Here is a 20,701-nt window from a genome sequence, read left to right as displayed (position 1 = left end):
GTTTGGGGTGAGGAATGAGAGGATAAGAAAGACTTTGCATAAGATATAGATTTTAGAGTACATCTTGAAGAATGAAGAGGGTTTATGTCTGATTTAGTTTTATATAACACCCATGGCACCTACAACAGTATTTTTCAATAATGAGCTCTCTCTATGTATTTGTTGAACTGGATTGAATTTGAGTAGAGAAGGAATCCAGGGAGAGAATCTTTGCAAGTAGAAGTTTATAGGTAGGAAATGCAAACAGGCACTTCACCTCACTTCCCCTCCCTTATCCTTCCCTCTCACCTTGAAGCATAGGGTCACAAGTGTTATCTTATGTTTGACTCTCAGGTACTGCAGGCTTTGGGCCTTAGTGGAACATATTGGTGATTCTTCAGGGTAAGAAGAAGGCTGTTTTCCACCTGTACATACTCAGAGATCTGTTATACATCTAATATTAATTTGAGGCATGCAGATGACAGAGCTGGCAAATATAAGAGCAGTTACTTTTGGACAAACTGAACTAACCATAATCCTTTGCTGAGAATGCCTGTTATCCAGAGGTTGAATGGATCTCTGGTTTTAAAGCCTTTGAGAAGACTCTCCACTCTCAGCATGCGATGGCATGTTAGCCTCTGCTTTATCTCATTGAGGTCATATCAGCTGAGTTAAATTTACTGAGACATTCAGTTGGAGCTGTGAACCACATGGACAGATACATTACTAATCATTACCAATTAAATTGGAATGAAATAGCAAAGAAACTCGGTCTAGGCTGGTTTGCTTTGTGTAAGCATAAGTCCATAATTATCAGTTTTGTGATTCTTAAATAAAATGAAGATTCCTTTTGCTAGGACAGGGATAGAGTGCATAGGGAATTAAAGAATATCAAAGCTGTAGAAAAGCTGAGATTAACATAAGAGTATGTCAGTTACAGCCAAGGAATCTAGGTCCTGTCCAAGCAAGTGGACACCGCCTTCGTCAATCAAGACTCCATAGTTCTTAAGTGGGGCCTTGCTTATACACTAGAACTTATCATTTGGAAATCTGTTTCTGTAAAATATTACTACTTCATTATTCAGCATGGTTTTCTAAAAATATGTTCCATGTGCCAAGCACTGCATTCCATATAAAAGTTTCTCTGCCTTTGAAGCAAAGAGTTTTAATAATTATTTTATAAATGTGGCCCAACAAAATAAGTCTGTCACTTCCTGTCGGAGCAGAGTCTACAATTGAGAAGATTTGTAGTAGTTAAAAACTACATCTAACTGTTGATAAGAATAATGTGAAATAACTGTGTCTTAAACCAACTGGGAGATTACTTTTCTCTCGAGTGAAAGACATCAAGAGAGAGACAGTCCCAAGAGACCATGATAGATGTGTGCTATCATCAATGTTCTGGGTCCCTTTCATCTTCCTACTCTGCTGTCCTTAACACATGGCATCCATCCTCAAGACCACAAAATGGCAGCTGGAAGTCTTACTGTTACATCCATGTTGCAGGAAGAAATAAGAAGAAATGGAGAGTGAACAAAATGTTACGCCTCCCATCTGAGTCAGACTCTTTAAAGAGCTTTTCTGCAAACCCCACCCAGCAACTTCTCCTTTAATCTCCTTGACTACTTTCTAGATGCAAGAAGACCTGAGAAGGGTCCCATAGCTAGTCACCTTGCCACACCCAATAACAGAGAAATTTTGCTACTAAGAAAAACAGAGGAAGATGGATATTAGGGATGTCGTTAGCAGTCTCTACCACAAGGCAGTGTGGGATAAAGATGGAAAACATAGATTTGGTTGTCAGATAAATGCCATCATTTACTAAATTAATCGATGGAATCATTTGAACAATTTTGGATGGCTCATTTAACAGTTCTGCTTACTAGTTTTCTCACCTCTAAAATTGGAACGTATGATGAAAATCTTGCGGAGCTGTCTTCGAGATTAAATAGGATGCCTCATGGCTTAATGTGGTGTTTGGTGAGCAACTCCTGTAGCTGTTTTTTTGTTTGTTTGTTTGTTTTGTTTTGTTTTGTTTTTTTCAGTTTCCTAACAAAATATTGCAAAGACATGTACAATGATAAAAATTCAAGACATTAACAAGCATGTCAACATCTAGAAGGAATTTCCACTAACAATAGATCTATATGTATTAAGAAAAGAAAAAATAATAAACTTCACCAGGTTTGGTGAAAATAAGACTACATGGAAAAAGGAAAATATTTAATCCTGCCATCCTTTTCTCCTGATGCAGACAACTCAGGTTTGTATCAACCAGGAAAACACATAGACCTCACTCTCCCATTCATTTCAAGGCTATGTCTGAAGCTATTAGAGGACATTCTAATTCTACATTGTGCACTTCCACCATGTATCACACAGCTCATCTCTTTCAATCTTTGGATAAATGTTACTGTCTTAGTGACACTTACCCAAGATGTCCCCACCTTAATATTCCCTATGGACCTGTTTGTCTTTACTTTTTTCCTTACTACTCATTATCATATTATATTAAATATATTTTAGTTATTTACCTTTCTCTTTATCATCTCCTTCTAGTAAAATATAAGCTCTCTGGCAATATGGATTTTGGTGTCTTATTACTTTATTTGATGTAATATAAACAGTGCTGAGGAGAGCATGTAGCATAAAATAGGTACTCAATGAACACTTAAAATTGAACTTTTGAACTTCTCATGTATTCTTATACCTCTTTTCTGCTTTATTATTTTTTTACCATAGCACATACCACTATCTTATATAATATATTGTGTACTTGTTTATTTTTCCTCTTGTCTAATTCTCCTAGTAGAATATAACCTCCACGAAGGCAAGGATGTTGTGTGTTTTATTTGCTACTCTTTTTTTCCAGCACCTGTAAAAGAGTCTGGCTTATTTTAAATGCTCAATATATATTTGTTGATCTCCTGACAATCCTGCCAACTAGGTCTATTCAGAAACAGCAATTCATTGAAGACATCTGGTCAGGAAATGTGGGTGAGAAAAACCATGATGCATTGCATCCTGAGGATATCACCCTTGTATTGGCATGTGGGACAGAAACAGGAAAGACACTGGGGGAGACTTGCTGGAATTTACACTTTTCACTGATTCTGTATGTTTAGAGTATCAAAACTAAAACCAAATCCAAAATGGTACCTCAATGTAGTGCAAAGTTTAAATAACTATATTACTGATAGAATACTAGCTCTCAAGAGCTATGTAATCAAAGTGCAGATTATAGGCATTCAATACATATGTATTAATATTTATGTCTTAATCATCTCCTCCTCCCTGAAAATTCTATGTGAACAGGATTTGTATTAAATCCTTTGTTCTGACTTATGTACCACACTGGAAATGATGCTTATTGGATATTTAGTAAAGGCCTTACTGGTTGATGGGTACAGACTTGTTAGATATCCATGAAGAGCCAAAAGATAGATTGGAAATCTGAAATGCTTTAGGCCATACTTAACTCGAAATCAAAAATCTGGGAAGTGGAGGGGACATTTTGATCAATGTCGGATTAAGTACATTTCACCATGAGTTCTGTTTCTAATCTGTTATAGCGAGGACAGTCCATCCAGTACTTAATGACCAACCCTGAAATGGAGGCATGGGGACAGAATGTGAGAAGGTGGGCAGGACACAGTAGCAGTCATTCACCAGTCCCGTACTGACAGACATGAGGATAAATGGAGAGCTGCTTTAGCCTGGCATACAGTAGATGAAACACAGAAGTCTCCAAATTTGTTGGAGCTTGAAATAGGAAAGAATGGCATTAAATAAATTTTTCTTTGACTCCTGTTCTGTGAATCAGGGTGTCGTGGGTGGGTGAAAAGTAGCATAGTCTCAGACTTGGAGTGTCTTAAGCATGTGAATGAAGTCAGTGGGCTCCAGGCTGCAGAGTGTAAGCTTTCATGTGTTCAGCCCAAAGACCATGGCTGTTTTGCTCAAGATTGTGTCCCCATTTGTTAAATTCACCTTTCTGATTTCATGCAACTTACTTTTATCACAGCCATGTCCTTCTTAACCAGCATTTCTTTTGAAATGTCCATCTTTCCCTAAGTATGGCTTTCTAAACTCTTAATCATATTTGTTTGTTTTAATTGAACAAATATGTTCTGTGTCTTGAGTACAAGTGATGGTTCCTAATTGGTTACATGTTAGCTTGGCTTGCAGTTTCAGAGGATGGGGTTTCTTTGGTTCTGGTTGGGCATGTAGAGGGGGAGATAACTTTAAAGCTTGATTAAAGCAAGTTTCTCTAATGTCAGGGTTCCCTCTGAAGAAAGAGACATAATCTTGGAGGAACAATGGGGGCTTGCTCGCATTTAGAAAGTTAGAACAGAAGTTTAAAAAAACAACCCTTGGTCCAATTTTCAACAGGATTGTATAATGTTCAAAAAATGAAAAAAATCCCCCCCACTTGTAACCACAGGAAGCCAAGCATTAAAGTCAGAAAAAGAAACCCCCCAAACCCCACCCCCAGAATGAACTGCACCATATTGTTTTCCTTTCGTGCTTGCCGATTTCAGATTTTCATTTTCTGTACATTAAAAAGCAAAGGAGACTTTAAAAAAATATTCGTTAGCGGTTTCTGTCTAAATCTCATCATCTAATTATTTTCACAGTGAACATTTGAAATGGCAGAAGCAATTCTGCCAAGAGCCTTCTCTCTCTGGATTCCAGGGGATGTTTCACAATAATTAGAAACCCCAATGGGTCTCTTAAGAACCCTTAAAGGGTTCCATATGCAGACTTCCATATGAAGTGGTACAATGTGTAGTTCTTCATTTTCCACAATAGAGCCTGACAGGTCTTAATGTATATTATTACATTAAATGAGATGCACATTAGTTGGTCAGACTGCTGGGTAGCTGGCCTCAATTCACTGAGAAATACAAACCAACCTGGTCACTTCATTATTTGCTCCACTCTCACTCCACCCATATACAGGGTCCTGGTAATCTGTGTGCAAGTACTCCATTGAACTGGTAGAGGACTTGTTCTTTGGTTGGTGAAATACAGTAGTTACAGAAGGCCCAAGGATCACCTTGTCCTCTATTTAAAATGTGTGGCTTGACTAGATCTTAGCATTCCTTTATCCATTGATTGCTATTGTGGTGTTCTCTGCTTAAGTAGCAGGAAACCATTATATATAGACAATTTTGGATATGTTGTCAGGTCTGTTTATTTACCATGTTTTGCTAAGCAATGAGCACTGATTATCAACCTTATCATGACTGATAGAAGTTGAACTGGTATATTTTTTTGTTGACAAGAAAATGTCTTTCTCCACTTAAAGGTTGTGCATGGTTCCTACTGGCTGGGTAATGACTCTATTTTTTTTTTTTTTTTAAAGATGAGGTATTTTATTTTTTTATTTTTTTTATTTATTTATGATAGTCACAGAGAGAGAGAGAGAGAGAGAGAGAGAGAGAGAGAGGCAGAGACACAGGCAGAGGGAGAAGCAGGCTCCATGCACCGGGAGCCTGACGTGGGATTTGATCCCGGGTCTCCAGGATCGCGCCCTGGGCCAAAGGCAGGCGCCAAACTGCTGCACCACCCAGGGATCCCTGGTAACGACTCTATTAAGTCTTTGGTCCTCTGCTTGGTGGCAGTTTAGGAGACTTTGTCTCTTGATGCTTTGTGCATCCTTAATGAGGCCATATGGTGTAACTCAACAAGACCTCTAGAGAGCAAGGCAACTGGTAGAGAAGAAAAAAAAATAGCTTATTTCTTTGAGGGTTTTATCTTTTCAGTAGACTAGATGACTGTATTCTCACCTTAAAAATCTGATATTTTCTAAAAAACAAAAAAATCTTATTGGTATTTTTATCTTGACCAATTATAAATGTATCTCCCTCTTTCCTTATGAAATGCTTCCTTTCTGCCATTGTAATGTTAATACAATGACCAGTGTATGCCAGCTGCAGTTTTGAGGGAGAGAAGTGTGAAATATTAGAAAGAATAGCAAAACCATTTCTCATTATTGTGTTGCTCTAAAAATTTCTTAATGCATTTAAGATTTTCAGAAGAGAAGAAATGTGGGTCAGCCCAACATTTGATATATGATTATTTGTTTTTGTCCCTTCTCCCTGCAAATAAGTAATCAAGTTAGGAATTCTAAGTTTTTGGAGGTGGTGTACATCAATATTATTTTGAAAATGTTAACATGGCATCCTCTCACGATAGAAAGCAGGGCTGGAGTGTTTTCTTGAGAATATTTAAATTCCCTTTAATGTCTGATGGTAACTGGGTAGAAAATGAGGAATCCAAACCAAAAGACAAATGGACAATTTTGTGCTACTTTTAGGAATTAGAAACTGAAGATTTTATGTGTTGAAAAAAGTTTCTTAATAAACATGATTTCTTGCCAGTAACAAGCTAACTGAAAGTGAGAGTATGGGAAATTGCCTCTTCATAGCTCTGGAGGCCATTTGTTTCTTTGACTTCAAATGTTACCTGGTGATGAATAAAGGCTAAAATTCCTCCACCAAAAGCTATCAATTAAATGGCCATTAGCAGATCCATTCCTTTCTCTTGTCACTATATGGAAGTTGAGATCTATAACTGAAGATAATTTAAATTAAGAGTAAATAGAAACAAGAGGCAGAGTGCGAAGGAGGTGTAGCAGGGAAAAGTAAAAAATCACACTCAGTTAATGATTTCATCCAATCAAGAGAACAGAACATAGTATTAGAATAGGTCCTCTGGGAGAAGTAGATTTGCATAAGCATTTGGAAAAGAAGAGAAGCAGAGATTCTAGATCTCTGACTGTGAGCAGGGAGAGGTCCACAGGCTCCAGCAGAGAGGTTCACAGAAGAAATAGAAGGAGCAAAGGCCTAAGACCATGAGTTATAGGACTAAAAAGTATCCCCCAAAAGAGACACCCATAAACACTCATACACATAAAAGCATGAATATACACCCCCTACAGACATCACTATAACATATATTTGGGGGAAAAGGTCTGATTGCAATTTTGAACTCCAGCTGCTCACATTTAGCATAGAGTTATTTTCAGGGTGGCCAAATCATGTAACCAGTACTGAATCCCACTCAGGTATTTATAGACCTGGAAATCAATGCTGACAAGATAATCTACTGCTGTGGCAATGGAGAGAATCCTGTGACTGGGACAACAAACAGAAGAAAAATTCTGAGGTTTCTATGTGTTTTTATGAAGCTCAGTTTGTGGGAAAAGGGGAAAAGTGGAAAGAAAAGGTATTTATTTTGTGATAACCTTATGAGGTCATTATTGGTTCCAGTTCTCAGATAAAAATATATCACATCACAGAGACATTGCCATGATTCCCATATACTCATCGATGGGGGAGTGGGGGTGAAGAGTGGCCTTGAGAGAATCCATTTCGTCCAAACCCAGAGCAGCAGTTTATGGTATAGATGCTGCTCGCATGCACATACTCTAACTCTGGGCTACTCAAGAGTGTGAACTGGTGTCAGTAAGCAAATGCTCTGTTCCTTGCTTGCAATGACAGAATTCAGAACACAGAAATTGAGAGTCTAAGTTTAGAAAGTTCAATAGCCATTTCATATTGTAATGAGTTCTATTTCATAAGTTGTATTTTATGGTTTTGTTTTCTCATTTTCTGAGTAATATATTATTTAATTTTGTGAAAGTCTGAATCAGGATGAAATTAGTAACTTAAAACAAACAAAACTGGCCCTCTATCCCAGATGTTTTGAGAAGTACTGTCTTTAATGAAACGTTATGATCCACAGAATAGACTAAGATTTCCTCTAACATCTGGGATCCTTTCCACATTTTAATCTAAGATCTCTAGCTTCTTTGATAGGTGAATGCTTACCACAGCATAACCTAAAGTATCTTCCCTAAAAGCTGTTCAGCAAAGCAAAAATATTCAGGACTCAATACCTTCGGAAAACAGTATGTATATTATGCCCACCTTAGAGATTCACAATGCATGTTAACATACTAACGATTCTGAGAAATTTTGCAATAAGAAGAAAGTATCTGTTTAACAAAGAATTTCCCAAACTTATTTGGTCACAGAGCTCTTTGCATCCTGTAACCCCTTAGCTCAAATTAATTCCCTGTGAAACTCATATTCCATGGAATATAAATTGGAAAATACTTTCATTTAATCATGATTGGAGACTTCAGTGCAAGCTGAAGAGTAAAAGAATCAGGTAGCAGTGGATAATGTTAAAAGGAAGAAATGGAAGTGCACATACTTTTTAATCATAGTCCAAGTAATATGCTGATTCTGCTTGGACTGGTATTCTAACATAAAACTTTTGAGTGAAGTAAGTCAGTCGGAGAAGGACAAACATTATATGTTCTCATTCATTTGGGGAATATACATAATAGTGAAAGGGAATATAAGGGAAGGGAGAAGAAATGTGTGGGAAATATGAGAAAGGGAGACAGAACGTAAAGACTGCTAACTCTGGGAAACGAACTAGGGGTGGTTGAAGGGGAGGAGGGCGGGGGGTGGGAGTGAATGGGTGACGGGCACTGGGGGTTATTCTGTATGTTAGTAAATTGAACACCAATAAAAAATAAATAAAAAAAAACTTTTGACTTCTTCATGTCTTTCATCCTCCCACCTGCCTTTTCTAAATACTCCTAACCTCTCAGCAGGCTCTTTCTTCAGATACTTATAAAGAGATTTCTGCTCCCCTTGAGTTTTCACAATTGAGCCAGAAATTATGAGAAATTTAGGGTTTTGCTAGCTAGTTTCCTGACTTTTCGACATCTGGTCCTTACTGTCTATTTCCAGGCATTTAGTCAAACCCACTGATTTGGACTAACAAGGGAAAAGATCATTCTAATTTGGTAAGAAGTCTGCTTTATAGGATATTTTTTTAAGTAATGCAGTTTTAGTTTTATTATTTTCAAAAGCCCCTGGTGCCAGAAACTATGATTGTGGACATATACAGAGTTTCTATTTTATATAGAGACATGAATGATTTGCATTAATTGAACTTAAAATAAGATTTCATTTAAGTTTAAATGTTCTTCCCTTTCCTCCATTTACAGTGATTATGGAGCCACTTTTGTTTGCTTAAGAAAATTCACTTCTAGACTAAGATATTCTTTATTGCAAGTCCTGTCTCAAAAACAACTGTTCAAATCAGTGGACCTCAAAGAATAAAGCTTGTTTGTATTTGATTCCAATCCTTACTAAAGTGCAAGAAATATAACATTGATGAAAGCAAAGAGATCAGAACCACCATGCTTTTTCTTTCCAAATATTTACTCTGAAAATGGATCTTTATCCTTTTGAAGCAAAGGCTATAGTACCTCACACTGTCTCTTTTCATAACTATCACTCTATTTTATTTTTCTCATAGTTATCATCATTGTTTGAAATTACAGTGTTTATTGATTTGTTCCCTTATATACTCTCTGCCTTTCCACATTGGCATACAAGCTCATAGAAAGAGGTAAGTAAGATCCAATCCCTATGGAATATCATGGGAGAGGATCTACTCAGGTAGAAGATAGGGACCTCAAACAGGGGGAACTAATTAAGATGGTTTAGAGAATCACAGCCTTGCTGGCTCTCCTTATCTTTACCCCCACCCTCACACAACTGGCTGCCTGGCAGACAAAACAGGAAAAGACAAAACCAACAAGATTGCTCTCCTTTGACAGTACTCAATTTACCTCTCAAGAAAGGCTAAAGCTTCTAAATCCATCATGTATAGTGTAATGACCATCTCCACTCTACCTGCAGATTTAAAGTAAAATCTTCCAGTTGACAATTTTTACACCACACCTAGAGTTCCCAAAAGCTCATTAAGAAGTCCTATAAGAACATTATTGCAACTATCTAAAAAATCAAGTGCCCTTCATGCCTAATTATAATAGACAACAAAGATTTTACCAGAAATATGAGGAAAATAGGTAGCACTAATGAAGATATATTTTTGAAAAGATTTATTTATTTTGGGGAGAGAGGAAAAAAAAGCATAAGCAGGAGGGGCAGAGAGAGAGGGAGAGAGAATCTCAAGCAGGTCTTCCTATGAGTGTAGAGCCTGACATGGGACTCAATCTCAGAACTCTGAGATCAAAACCCTGAGATCACAACTTGAACCAAAAACCAAGAGTTGGATGCTTAACTGACTACACAAAGCAAGCCACCCAAGTGCCCCACTAATGAAGATATTTTTTAAAGTCAAGATCAACTAAACCTAAAGCAAATAGATAATTCATGGAACATAACAGAACTTTTAAGAAGTCACAAATATTAGATTTGGATAGATTGTTGCCTCTATAAAACAAGAATAGACTGTGGTAACAAAAGGGAAACCTGAAAAATGCTATGAGGAATGAACATATTATAGTGTCTTGTGTAATGCTGTCTTAAAAACTGCATTCCAAGAATATTTAATTTCAGAAATAAGGTACTATAAAGAATATTAGGTTAAAAAATGGGAAACAAGAATTACATAACTGTTAAAAATAATAAAAGTATAAGATATGAGGAAAAAAAAAGCATAGCCTGAAAGGAAGCCAAATTGTGTTAAGTTATTATTTCTTGGTAGTGGTTGCATTTTCTAAAGTTGGTACAATGAATATGTGTTACTATTGTAGTCAGAAAAATTTAATATACAATTGCAATTCTTAGCATGTACTATGAATGAAATGCCCATTAACTTCACGCTATTATTTTTCAGTGCATTACTGGAGAAAAGCACTGGAACGGTGTCATGTCAAATAAACTGAGATTTATTTCTTATGCCTTAATTTTAAAAACAGAAAAACTATGAAAGATCTTTTGGAAATTAAAAAATAGCATGCTTCAACTTAAAGCTCAATAAAAAGGTTAAGAGCAAAAATTGAAAAAAAAAAAAAAAGAACAAAATTTGATAACCTTTACCAGAAGGGAGTAAAAAACAGGTAAATATGACAGAATAGATAAGCCATATAGATTACTAGCAAAATTGATATTTAATAAAATTCTAGAGAGAATAGAAAATGGAGAGGAACTTAAATAAATAATAGAAAATAATTTACCAGAGATGTGGAAAGATAAGATTTCAATTCAAAAGGACCATTCAGATGACTTCAAGGTAAAACACACACACACACACACACACACGCTTCCATTCTTTCTCCAATATTTCAGAACACAAAGGATAAAGAGAAAGTCCTTAAAAGTTAAAATCACACAACGCAACTTCAGAGAAGGAAAATCAAGCTTGCATCAGAATTCTTGTCACCAGTAGTGGATGCTTGAAGGCATTGGAAGAACTCCTTCTAAGTTCTAAGAATAAATTAGTTTGAATCTAGAATTCTATATATAACTAAGTTATCAGAATACGTGAAGCCAAAAAAATCTATAGAAATTTTCCTATGCACGATTCTCAGGAAGTTGCTAGACAATATACTCAAGACAATTAAGTTTATAAAAAAAAAGGAGCAAGAAAGAGAAAACAAGAGGTACATGATACATTGGAATTAAGTGAGAAGTACAAAGAAAATAAATCCCATGATGACAGCTGGCTTAGTATAGGATCTTGGTGGGCTGAAAAACATATTTTTTTCAAGAAAAGGAAGAATAGGTTATTTTCAATAGATAGATGGAATTAGCAAGATTTGTTATGTGGCAAAAAAAACTCATGTTTTTCTCAGCAGGCATAAAAGAAAGATAATTATCAATGTCTTATTTTTTAACATATACAATAAAAAATAAAAGTGTACAATAATCATGGTAAAAAATATAAAACAAATAAAATGTGCCATCTTTTTAAGATTTATTTATTTATTCATGATAGACAGACAGAGAGAGGCAGAGACAGAAACAGGCTCCATGCCGGGAGCCCACGCGGGACTCGATTCCGGTACTCCAGGATCGTGCCCTGGGCCAAAAGCAGGCACTAAACCGCTGAGCCACCCAGGAATCCAAAAATGTGTCATTTTTTAAAGAAATTTCATGGAATGCAAGAAATTTGCCATGATTTTACTTACGGTTTCTCATTTCTTGTTTGGCTGAAAAATGGCATTCCCTACCTTGAGGTTATATCAATATTCTTGTAAATGATTTAGTTTAGAAATTAGTTTAAAAATTTATTTTAAAAATTATGTTTTTATGTTCTTTACATTTAGATTTCTAATCCATGTGAAATATGGAAACATGAAGCGTAAATAGGGATTTAACCGTGTGTGCGTGTGTGTTTCCTTTTGGGTAGGTAATTATGCCAGTCACTTATTAAATACATCATTCTTTCTCTACCAAGTTGAAATGTCACCTTTATTATTTCATTCTAGATATTTTAAGAAATGGATTTTGCTATAGACTGAAGAAACATGAAAGAATGTATGATTTTGGGGATCCCTGGGTGGCGCAGCGGTTTGGCGCCTGCCTTTGGCCCAGGGCACGATCCTGGAGACCCGGGATCGAATCCCACATCGGGCTCTCGGTGCATGGAGCCTGCTTCTCCCTCTGCCTGTGTCTCTGCCTCTCTCTCTCTCTCTGTGTGTGACTATCATAAATAAATAAAAATTAAAAAAAAAATTTAAAAAAAAAAAAAGAATGTATGATTTTTTTTTAAGCCAGAAAAGACAATTTTAATTATCCCCAGGAACACAGGAAAGAAGACAAAAAGGAGGGGGAAGAAAATACAGAAATTTGGAAATATGAAATAATGTGGAAAAAATAATGACCAAGAGAACAGAATGTACACTAATTGAAAATTGGTTAATCTCACTAAATGAAAGACAGAGCCATTCAGATTAGATTAAAATCATATATACATACACATATACACATACATACAGCATTTTGCAAAAGAGATAATGGACTTGACATCTTGAAACAGATATTTTGTTGTTTATTAAAAGAAGATCTACATTCATTAAGAATTAAGGAAAGGTTTTGATAAAATCCAACATTCATTCCTAATTAAACAAACAAATGAACAAACAACCTCTCAGCAGACCAGTAATAGAATGGAACTTCAATCTGATAAAGGCATCTAAGAAAACCATTGAGGTAACATAATTCTTAATGGAGAAAGGCTCATTCCTCTTTTACTAAATATCAAGGACAAGATGAGAATGTCTACTCTCTTTCTTGCTATTCAACTGGAGGTTCTAGCCAGCTGAGCAAAGAAAAAAAGAAAGCATCTGGATTAGGAAGGAAGAAGTAAAATCATTTTTATTCATAAAAAAATGACGAATTTTATGGAAAATCCTATGGAATCTACAAAAAGTTAATACAACTGATAAGTGAATTCAATGAAGTTGTAAGACACAAGATCAATATGCAAATATCAGTAGTTATTTCTATATACTAGCAGTAGACACTAAAAAACATTGAAATTAAAAATAATACTACTGGCACCAAAACAGACACGCAGATCAATGGCAGAATAGAGAACCCAGAAGTGGATTCTCAACTCTATGGTCAACTAATCTTTGACAAAGTAAGAAAGAATATCCAATGGAAAAGGACAGTCTTTTCAATAAATGCTGCTGGGAAAATTGGACAGCCACATGTAGAAGAATGAAACTGGACCATTTTCTTACACCATACACAAGGATAAACTCAAAATGGATGAAAGATTTATATGTGAGACAGGAATCCATCAAAATTCTAGAGAAGAACACAGGTAGCACTTCCTCCTCAGCTGCAGAAACTTCTTGCTAGACACATCTCCAAAGGCAAGGGAAGCAAAAACAAAAATGAACTAGGAGGACTTCATCAAGATAAAAATCTTCTGAAAAGCAAAGGCAACAGTCAACAAAACTAAAAGGCAACCTACGGAATGGGAGAAGATATTTGCAAATGACATATCAGATAAAGGGCTAGTATTCAAGATCTAGAAAGAACTTATCAAACTCAACTCAACACCCAAAAAGAACAAATAATCCAGTACAGAAATGGCCAGAAGACTTGAATAGACATTCCTCTAAAGAAAACATACAAATAGTTAACAGACATATGGAAAAATGTTCCACATCACTTGTCATTAGGAAAATACAAATAAAACCACAATGGGATACCACCTCACACCAGTCAGAATGGCTAAAATAACAAGTCAGGAAATAAAAAATGTTGGTAAAGATGTAGAGAAAGGGGAACCCCCTTACACTGCTGGTGGGAATGCAAGCTGGTACAGCCACTCTGGAAAACAGTATGGAGGTTTCTCAAGAAGTTAAAAGTAGATCTTGGAAACTAGCCCTTTATCTGATACGTCATTTGCAAATATCTTCTCCCATTCTGTAGGTTGTCTTTTAGTTTTGTTGACTGTATCCTTTGCTGTGCAAAAGCTTCTTATCTTGATGAAGTCCCAATAGTTCATTTTTGCTTTTGTTTCTTTTGCCTTCGTGGATGTATCTTGCAAGAAGTTACTGTGGCTGAGTTCAAAAAGGGTGTTGCCTGTGTTCTTCTCAAGGATTTTGATGAAATCTTGTCTCACATTTAGATCTTTCATCCATTTTGAGTTTATCTTTCTGTATGGTGAAAGAGAGTGGTCTAGTTTCATTCTTCTGCATGTGGATGTCCAATTTTCCCAGCACCAAACTTATTAAACTCAACACCAAAGAAACAAAAAATCCAATCATGAAATGGGCAAAAGACATGAAGAGAAATCTCACAGAGGAAGACATAGACATAGACATAGACATAGACATGGCCAACATGCACATGAGAAGATGCTCTGCATCACTTGCCATCAGGGAAATACAAATCAAAACCACAATGAGATACCACCTCACACCAGTGAGAATGGGGCAAATGAACAAGGCAGGAAACCACAAATGTTGGAGAGGATGCGGAGAAAAGGGAACCCTCTTACACTGTTGATGGGAATGTGACCTGGTGCAGCCACTATGGAAAACTGTGTGGAGGTTCCTCAAAGAGTTAAAAATAGACCTGCCCTACGACCCAGCAATTGCACTGTTGGGGATTTACCCCAAAGATACAGTTGCAATGAAACGCCGGGACACCTGCACCCCGATGTTTATAGCAGCAATGTCCACAATAGCCAAACTGTGGAAGGAGCCTCGGTGTCCATCGAAAGATGAATGGATAAAGAAGATGTGGTCTATGTATACAATGGAATATTACTCAGCCATTAGAAACGACAAATACCCACCATTTGCTTCAACGTGGATGGAACTGGAGGGTATCATGCTGAGTGAAGTAAGTCAATCGGAGAAGGACAAACATTATTATATGTTCTTATTCATTTGGGGAATATAAATAATAGTGAAAGGGAATAGAAGGGAAGGGAGAAGAAATGGGTAGGAAAATTACAGAAAGGGAGACAGAACATGAAGACTCCTAACTCTGGGAAACGAACTAGGGGTGGTGGAAGGGGAGGAGGGCAGGGGGTGGGGGTGAATGGGTGATGGGCACTGAGGGGGGCACTTGACAGGATGAGCGCTGGGTGTTATTCTGTATGTTGGTAAATTGAACACCAATATAAAATAAATTTATTTAAAAAAAAAGAAATTAAAAGTAGAGCTATTCCATGACCCAGCAATTGCACTACTGGGTGTTTACCCCAAAGATACAAATGTAGTGATCCAAAAGGGCACCTGTACCCCAGTGTTTATAGAAGCAATGTCCTCAATAGCCAAACTGTAGAAAGAGCCGAGATGTCCTCAATAGCCAAACTGTAGAAAGAGCCGAGATGTCCATTGACAGATGAATGGATAAAGAAGATATGGCAAATATATATATATAATCTCCGTTTTTGTGGTGTTCTCTGGCTTAAGGAATAAAGAAGTGGCCCTTGAGGAACGTGATTATCCACAGGTACAGCCAAAATCTCCTGGCTAGATTTTTAGCACTGTTGTGGGCAAGTTTATGCTTAAACTTAAACTCCTTTTCCCAATCCTGCCTCCCTTGGGTGGCCAAGATGGAAAGACAGCAAGCTGAGGAGTAGCATAAGCAGCAGTTCTCCCAGAGGTGAATGGTAGAAGGAGGGGTAAAAAGATGAATGAGGTAAGCAGTCTGTGTTTGTTTTTTGTGGTGTCATAGGCCTTGGGCAGGGGAACTAGCCTTGGATTGTGTTTTATTTACTTGTCTACAGTGCTATACCTAATAAGAAAGATGATCCAAAAAATTTGGTATAACGAATCATCTATTTGTATTTTATACTGTGAGCCTATTTTGTTAATAAAACTTAATTTTTAATAACATGTATAAATGTATAATATATATATACATATATATTATATATATATATGTATATATATATGCACACACATAAAACTCAGGAGTCAGAAAGGATGAATACCTACCATTTACATTGATGTGGATGGAACTGGAGGGTATTATGCTGAGTGAAATAAGTCAATCATAGAAAGAAGATTATCATATGGTTTCACTCATATGTGGAATATAAGACAGTGCAGGGGATCATAGGGGACAGGATGGAAAACTGGGAAGTCATCAGAGAGGGAGGAAAAACCACGAGAGACTCTTAATTATAGGAAACAAACTGAGGATTGTTGGAGGGGAGATAAGTTGGGGGATGGGTAATTGGGTGATGGGTACTAAGGAGGGTACATGATGAGATAAGCACTGGGTGTTAAACACAACTGATGGATTCTTAAACACTACATCTGAAACTAATGATGTACTGTATGTTGGCTAATTGAATTTAAATACAAAAAACACCATTTATACAAAGCATGAGAAAGATGAAGTACTTAGAGAGGTAAATCTTACAAAAGATAGATAAACCATGTATACTAAAACCTATAAAAACACTGCTAATTGAAATTAGAACCTAAATAAAAGGTGTGATATATTGTGTTGATGGGTCAGAAGATATATATTTATTAAAATGTCTGTCTTCCCAAAATTAATCTACAACTTCAAAACAAACCCAAAGTTTCAGTAAACATTTCTGTAAAATTGACAAATTCTGAAATTCATGTAAATTCAAAGTAGTAAAAGCCTTTGAAAAAGAGCCTGATTTTAGGACTTATTAAGAATTACTTTAATCAAAGTGTTGTGGTATTGGCCTAAATATAGACAATTATACCAATTGACCAGAATAGAGTTCAGAAACAGAATCACACTGGTTTAATTAACAACTTTTTCCCCCACAAAAGTACAAACACAATTCAGTGTAAAAAAGGATAGTCTCTCTCTTGCTCTCTGATTCTTAAAAACTGGTGATGGATTAATTGAACATCCATATCCAAAAAACAAAATAAACTTCAGTTCATATCTTATACAATTAATAATTAACTCAGAATGGATTTTAAATTTATATATAAAACCTAAGACTAAAATTTCTAGAAGAAAACAGAAATTAAAATCTGTATAACCTTGAGTTAGACAAAGAGTTTTCAAATACATCAATGAAAGCACGGTTTGTAAGTGAAAAAAATGTAATAAGTTCTACTTCAAAATGAAAAATGTCTACTTTTTGAAAATCAAAGAATAAAAAGATAAACTGCAGTTTGGGAGAAAATATTTGCCAGTCATATATCTGATAAAAATTTGTATCCAGAATATATGCCATAAAATTCTCAAAACCAATAAGAAAACAATAACTCAATTTTTTTTGAAAATTGGAGAGGAGTTGAACAAATAAGATATATGAATAGCAAATTTTAAAATGAGAGGATTATCAACATCATTAATCATTAGGTAAATGCTTATTGAATCACAATATGATACTTTTACCTGCCCATTAGAATAGTTAAAAATAAAAAGAATGACTATATAAAATGTTGTCTAGAATATACAGAAACTGAAATTCCCCTACACTATTGATGAGAATGTATAGTGGTGCAACCATGGGTAAACAGTCTGGCATTTTCTAAAATGGCACCTGCTATATGATTCAGTCATTCCATTTCTAGGTGTGAACCTGTGAGAACTGCAAGACTATGACCACATAAAGAATTATATATGGATATTTGTAGCAACTTCTATTTTACCAGCCCACATCTCTAAATAACCCAAATAAATGTCCATCAATAGATTAATGGATAATCAAATTACAATGTAATATAATGAATTACTACGCATCAATCTAATGAACTATTAAATACAAACAACATAGATGAGTTATAAAATAATTATGCTTTGTGAAAAGTCAGACAAAAAGGACTATGTTAAGTGTGGTTCCATGTACACAAAATCTAAAAAATACAAACTCAACCTATAATTACAGAACTTATATGAGTGGCTGCCTGGGAATGGGGGCAAGGACTGGAGAAAAAAATGTTATTTACAGTGTGAAAGGGAAATTTGGAAGATAAAAAGGAATGAATGCATAATTAAAACAAAATAGTTACCATATTTGAACCAATCATACTAAAGCAAATAAACTGAGGAGGATAATTGACTCAACCCTCTTCACCAAAAGACCAAAAATAACAGCAAATTAAGACAAATAGAAATTTGCTGCTGCTAACAAGTACTAGAGACTACAATTTTCACCACCGCTACTTTCAACTTCATTCGAGTCAGTGCCAGAAACTTGACCTTCCAGCCACCACTTGGCTGTCCATGTCAAGTATAGAGGCTTCCCTCACCTCCTTCTCTTCACATTACTAACTCTCGTGTCAAAATATGACATCCGTGACTGATTGGTTAATACCACATCATGACCCTGTGCTCTAACCGTGAGGGAGGCTGGGAAAGAGAAGGCTTAACATTTTTACTACTCAAATTAGAATTGGTCACTGTGCTTCACTCTGATAATTCAGGAAAGAATTGCCTAGATATAGCAGTGTATTCAGAAGCTGGATGGCCAACGTGAATGCCAAATATCTGTTTTGCCAATTTATAGGTTATTTGACTTGATTTGTTCGGCACATCTCTGGGATTATTTTTATAAACTCTAAATCCACTAACAGAATATATATTGATTTTGATTGATCTGAATTATTTTTCTCCTGAGATATGATGTGCAGATTAAGTGTGAAGGTTAAGGTATTTCCAAATATCAGAAAAGCTTTCTCAAGTATATATTTGAATATTTTATTCCTATTCCATTTGTTCTGTACCTTTCTTCATGGACACCAATTATGCATATATTAGCACTCCTTTCTATGTATGCCACATCTATCATCTTTGCATTAATCCACTAAACTCTTAAAAGTTTTGCTCAGGGTTCTCAACCTAGCCTTCCTTATTTCTAATGTTTTTCAGTAGTATCTCCTTCCTTCCTTTCTTTCTTTCTTTCTTTCTTTCTTTCTTTCTTTCTTTCTTTCTTTCTTTCCTTCTTTCTTTCCTTCTTCTTTCTTTCTTTCTTTCTTTCTTTCTTTCTTTCTTTCTTTCTTTCTTTCTTTTTTCTTTCTTTCTTCTTTCTTTCTTTTTTTCTTCCTTCCCTCTGGTGGTTTTTCTTTATTCCCCTTATATTTCTTTCCTGACCTCTGCCAGTTTGGTGATTCTAATCTTTTACCCACTGATCCCCACTAGCTCCACACTGGGCTTTTTTCCTCATACAGGACATATTTCCTTTAAATGTGCTAATTTTGTGGGCAATGTTTGGTAAAACTTTCTGCTGCTTTACAGTACACTTCTTCTGATGTGGTTCTTCAACAGCCTTCAATTTGTCTTGTTGAATTTCACATAAAAAAAAATGTTCCGTAGATTGGATGTTGTTTTATTATTTTATTTTTCTTGCTACTAATACCATGAATGCTAGTAGTAAAATTCTTTTTTTATTATTATTATCTTTGAATGGAGGGAATTCTTCCTGGACAAGACATTTATGAACAGATTTTGTGGACAGGGGAAGATCGTGGGAGGAAGCTGTGGTTGGAAGAAATTTGAGTAGCAGGCAAGCAGGGAACTTGAAAGTCTGTCTACAGAAACTTACTCATCAACACTGCCCTGTAGGTAAAAGCAAGAGCCAGGAGAACAGGAAAGTTCTTTTGCCTACAGTAAAACTACATGTTACATGATGCAGATGTGTAAGAGTGTGAGGGTGTGTATGTGTGTTGGGGGATTGGAGAGAGGGATGATGTAATCTTATTTTTAAGTTTCAGGGCTATTTAGTTCCTGTTCTTTCTCTAACACCATCTGCTTCAGTGATACTACTCATTTGCTCTTCTAACTCTAGTTTGCCTGCTGTTCCATGCAGCCAGCCTGGATTCAGAGAGGCTCCTGCTGTGAGTAAACACACACTTTTCCGTATCATCCAAATACAGAGTCATTATGCTCATCTGACTCTGACCAAAAATCTTTAAAGTCAGGTGTTTTCTTGGGGTCCTCTCTTACTGTCATTCCCATTTCATTTTTCATAACAGGCCTTCTTCATACTTTGTGGTTTGAAGTTACAAGTGTTCCATAGATTTGTCCAAGATAACATGCCCCTTTCTGGTTTGTGTTCTTGTTGGTTTTAGTTCATTTTAGAGAGAAAAAAATAACAGGTTATTTTTACTTTTCCGTCTAAAACCTGGAAACATCTTAGAAATCTTCTGAATGATGCTGCCAAGCTCTATGGCTAGGAACAGCTGAGTGCTCTCGTGTATGGTAGGTGGCCCATTTAAAAGCAATGCAAACCGAGTGCTCTGACTCAAGGTCATATGTTCCAGTTGCCAAGAAATATTAAATGGAGGTAAGTGTTACAGCAAAGAACTCTTTGTCCCTCACGCAATGTAATTATTATTCATATATCTTTTATCTAAGAACCACATTTGTAAATGGAATACACATTATGAAGAGATATTCATTTGAAAATGTTAGTTTACTTGTACTTTCTTTGCAGATGATAGCCCAAGTCAGAGGGTGAACTGGAG

The sequence above is a fragment of the Canis lupus genome, chromosome 12 (genome assembly GCF_048164855.1).
Source record: "Canis lupus baileyi chromosome 12, mCanLup2.hap1, whole genome shotgun sequence".
NCBI lineage: Eukaryota > Metazoa > Chordata > Mammalia > Carnivora > Canidae > Canis > Canis lupus.
The sequence above is the reverse complement of the archived record's forward strand: the minus strand, read 5'-3'. Positions refer to the sequence as shown.